Here is a 4938-nt window from a genome sequence, read left to right on the forward strand (position 1 = left end):
CAAAATGATTAAAGCAGAGTTAAGACAACATCTTATTGTCAGGAGTTCACAAAATGGAGGGGTTGTTTACATGCTGTTCATTCTTACCATCATTACCACTGTCCTCAAAGGCAAGCGCTTTGCGTGCAGAGGTGCCAGCAGCACTTGTGCGGGGTCCTAAAAAGAAGTGCAGTCTTTATGTTTTGCATTTGTACCGGCTATTAGCATCATGATGTGATGAACTAATTGTGGTTGTGTTTGTGAAAATGATACAGAGTTAGATCTGCCACGGATTTAGTTAAGTCAAGTCACCTTCATTTATACAGCGCTTTAAACAACATGGACTGTTTCAAAGCAGCTTTACAGTGATAATAGGAAATTAAAGTAACAGAGATTGTTTTGGTTTTACAGCAGCTCTAGAATAAAGTTATTGTACAGCTAAGGTTAGTTTTGATTGATTCACTTCCGTCGCAACGATCATTAGTTATTAACTTAGGGGCCGCTAACACGAAAACCTTTAATGCGATCCGGCCGCTCATTTGCATAAAACAGTGCCTGGTGGCTCTGAGAATTTTAGCGTTTCCGCGTAGCCACATGAATCGGGATTATCCCGACAACGTTTCATCAGTACAGAGGTAAAGAGAAGGAAGGCAGATCCTGGGCAGATCTGCACATTTAGCAGATGTTTAATTGAGTATCAGTCCTAAACTAAAATGGAAACATATGTAGAGTTGACTCAGGCATCTCTGCTGTTGTCTCCTTTACTAGGAACTCCAGCTCTGCTGGAAGGGGCACAGGTGTTTTCCTCTTAAGGCCTGGAGTGGCTGGAGCTACATGAACGTAAATATACCAATTATTATTTTTATGTAACCAAAATTAACTCAACATTTGACTACATGAACCTAATTACAGTGTTTGTACCATCAACTGGTGATGCTTGCAGTCCAGCAGTTGTATCAGGATTTGGTTTGGACAGTGCCTCAGATAAAACTATAACAGACAATATCATCAGTCATTTCAGAATTCACAATATATGCAAGTGTTGGTGTTAGTAAGAACTCAATGAACAAGCATGCACTCAAGTGTTAGTACCCAACGCTACTTAATTTGTTTTGATACATCATGAATGGAAAACAAAAAGTGCATATTTACCCTCCTTGCGGTTGGAATCAGTTCATCATGGTAGGATCAATTCATAGTCCTTAGGACAGTTAGTATAACGGCAGCATTCAACCATATTGTTAAAGGAACATAGCCAGAACATGGCCAGAACACAAACAATATAACCAGTTAAGTGAAGGTTCAGTTTTGGAGGTCATTTCATTATGTAAAAGAATTGTACTCCAGCACTGAAACCTTTTATTTAAACACCTTTCTTTGCTCCTGATGACACTCTGGGTTTGACAGCTGCAGCTACTGGCACAGCAACTGGTTACACACAAACACAGAGAAATAAATGTGGAAGACAGCAGATACAAAATATACCATAGATCATCATTAATTCTGACATTTGGTCAGTGTAATAACAGTGTACTTACAGCTCTGCACTTGTAGCTTAGAAGGTGAGATGCCCAACATCGCCCTCTCCAGCTCTTCATCGTCATCCATCACTGTGGCACAGACAATCATTTGTTTTCCAAATTTAGGATGAATTATACACATTTTTCACATGTATATTTAAACATGGATGTATAGAGGAAATAATAATAAATCTGGTCATACATGAATAGTAATTTTAATCTAAAAAAATGTGAACAAAAATGTTAATAGGATAACCTACCAAGGGGTTTAGCTGGGGCCCTTGAGGCATGCTCAGCAGATGTCGAAGCAGTGGCAGATTCCTGCCTCTTCCGCAGGTACTGCTGCAACTTGCACATGCGTGTCCCTGGGACGCAGCTCTTCCCCAAGATGAAGTCTGCATAGCCATCAGCTCTGCCCTCCCATATCTCCTCCCAGGTGCTCTTGGCCCGGGAACCAAAGCCAACCAGCTGGTCATCTTCCGATAAGGCTGCCGCAACACCCACTCCACTGGCCTCATAGGCGAGAAGAGACTGAATCTCTCCAAAACTAAGAGCATAATTAACAAATGACTGTAGGCTGTCCTTGCCATGCCCCTCAGACATACAGATGCCTGATGCCTCCTCCTTCCAGAGGTTCTTGATGAGATACATAGTGTACCCAACATCATTCTGTAAAAGCCACCTGAAAGACTTCCCTTTATATTTCCCAAACTGCAGGATATAGTCTCCCAACACCTCCGTCTTGTCTGAGGCATCCCCTCCTCTCTGACAGACCACAGCCAGAGCATTCTGCCGCACAAGGTCCTCCCTCATGGCCACAGACTTGTCCCGCTGAGTGGGGTCGTCCTTAATCTGCCTAGCTTCATTAGACGGCTCCTGGAGGAGAAATCCGAGTGGTCCCTTGCGGAACACAACATAGATTCTCCCTGGGAAGAACATAATTTTCTTCTGCATCTTGATCTACCTTGAAAGAATAAGATAATTTTAGGTTTAATTTACACATTTCTCAATTCTTAGGTCACTTTTGCAAAACTCTTCACACAGTGAGCACAACAGAAATCTATGTGGGGTCAACTGTGGACCATTTATCATTGTGCTGGCACGAAATGCATTCAATGACTACATCTTTCAAATTACATTAATTATTTTCTCACTTCGACGTAATAACATAATACAAAACTGAATAAGACAGAAGTATGCAACATTTCTACAGTAATATTGTAATGAAAATATATTTTGAGTCTAAAAAAATTGTTTTTGTCTACTACCAAAGCAATTAGATGAATCTGAACACCTACACAAGCGTTAGTCTTTCAATTTAATGACTATCCATTCAAAAGGGAAAACTTAAGGATAATTTTGTACTGTAATGTAAACATCAATAACATAAACTGTAGTGAATTACACATTACACATTAAAGACTATTTTTGTTTTGTAAAGAAATTGTAAAAAAGAAAACATTGTATAATGCTCCTGATGTTAGTGTGTTTTATTTGGTCTGTGTTTTATGATTGATAAAGTGTGTTTGTTGGTTGAAAAACTATACTAGTGTTCTGTAAGAATGAGCTGATTTGAGATATAGGCTAAAGTGTTTTGATAGATATAGTGCATTTTGAATGTGAAATTAATTGCTGTGCATGTGCCTAGATGAAAGTTGGTTTGGAGAACTGTGTAGTGTTTTGAAAAAATTACAAATATTTAGAAATGGATCACACAAGGTTTGATCAAGGTTTGATTCAATCTTTGATCTCTAAACTTCAGTCACATACTGTAGTTCAAAAGGTCAAGAAGACAATACTTTTTCATAAATTAAAAAAACATTTTTAATGATTTTAATGTTTTTAATACCATTAAAAATAATGGTTCAGTCTGAGATTGTATTGATAACTTGGTAGTCAAGATTTTGGTTAGTGCAATGTATAATTAATCAGACAATAGGCCTATCTGTAGGCGAGTTATCAACACATTAAATGTATGCTATTTAACGTCACAATATGAAAACCATTCACATAAATCTAAAAAACTATCATGTTCATTCATTATTTAGCTCGTATTCACCCCACCATCTAAAACGAGCGATGCTGAGCTAACTCATCAACATAACCTTATCAGAAACGGACTGACAAGATTACTAATTTAACGTCATGACATGACAACTATACACATGAATAATTAAAACGATCATGTCATGTTAGGCAGAAACACAGGAAGCAATCGCGAGTATAATACAATATTTATTTTAGCACAAAACACACAAGTCCAGGGTGCAGTGAGCCAGGTGGAGATAGGTGACGCAGGGACTTCGATGGTCAATACCGGTGACGTGCAGACAAACGGTGAGACGATCCAAATCCACACAGAAGACGACGAACAGGAAACACCAGGCAGGAACACGAACCAGAAGACAGGGGAACATCAAACAACGATCTGACAAAGGTGAGAGAACAGCGGTGAGTTTAAGAAGCGTGGTGAGATGAACTGCAGCTGGTGATTGTAATGATGAACAGCTGGAGTGGATCAGGTAATGACATACAGACACGCCCCTTGCACACGTGCACTCATACAACAACATAAACACAAGACTAGAAGGAACCAGCGAATACATCTACCGTGACAGTACCCCTCCTCCTAAGAACGCCTCCTGGCGTTCTCAGACTCCCTTACCTGCCGATTGTAATCATCGATAAGGGAGTGATCCAGGATGTCCCTAGCAGGAACCCAACTTCTCTCCTCCGGACCGTAACCTTCCCAGTCCACCAAGTACTGAAATCCGCGTCCCCTCCGCCTAGAGTCCAGAATACGGTTGACCGAATATGTGGTCTCCCCATCTACGAGCCGCGGTGGGGGAGGAACCGGGACAGGCGGATTAATGTGAGAATGAAAAACGGGCTTGATTTTAGATACATGGAACACGGAATGAACCCTCCTGTACGCAGGAGGTAGTTTGAGGCGGACTGCCACCGGACTAATAATCTTGGTGACAGGAAACGGGCCAATAAATTTGGGAGCAAGTTTATTAGAAACGGTGCGAAGAGGAATGTTCTTAGTTGAAAGCCACACTTTTTGACCAACGACGTATACGGGAGGCTTTGACCGGTGGCGATCGGCCTTGGCCTTGGTGCGCGCCCGGGAGACTCTACTCCAGGTGCGGTGACACCTCTGGACAAAGGCGTGAGCGGAGGGAACCGCAACCTCGGATTCCAGACTGGGAAAAATTGGTGGCTGGTAACCTACACTACACTCAAACGGAGATAGGCCCGTCGCTGACACTGGCAACGTGTTGTGTGCGTACTCCACCATAGACAGTTGTTGACTCCAAGACGAAGGATTTCTGGAAACCAAACATCGCAACATTCTCTCCAAATCTTGGTTGGCTCTCTCTGTTTGACCATTGCTCTGGGGATGAAACCCAGATGACAGACTAACCGTCGCCCCCAG

At 41.6% G+C, this 4938-nt stretch overlaps 1 long non-coding RNA gene across 1 annotated transcript; it reads right to left on the minus strand.

Annotated features, from left to right (window-relative positions):
* Window positions 1-1353: 1353 nt before the first annotated feature.
* LOC143736642 (uncharacterized) lies at window positions 1354-1887 on the minus strand. The gene is made up of 3 exons (XR_013203527.1): window positions 1760-1887; window positions 1518-1589; window positions 1354-1407 (listed from the first exon to the last, which is right to left on the minus strand). It is a non-coding gene; the product is annotated as an uncharacterized LOC143736642 (long non-coding RNA).
* Window positions 1888-4938: the final 3051 nt, after the last annotated feature.

This window comes from Siphateles boraxobius, unplaced genomic scaffold (assembly GCF_051911475.1).
Source record: "Siphateles boraxobius isolate OS27281-9 unplaced genomic scaffold, OSU_SipBor_1 130, whole genome shotgun sequence".
Classification (NCBI taxonomy): Eukaryota; Metazoa; Chordata; class Actinopteri; order Cypriniformes; family Leuciscidae; genus Siphateles; species Siphateles boraxobius.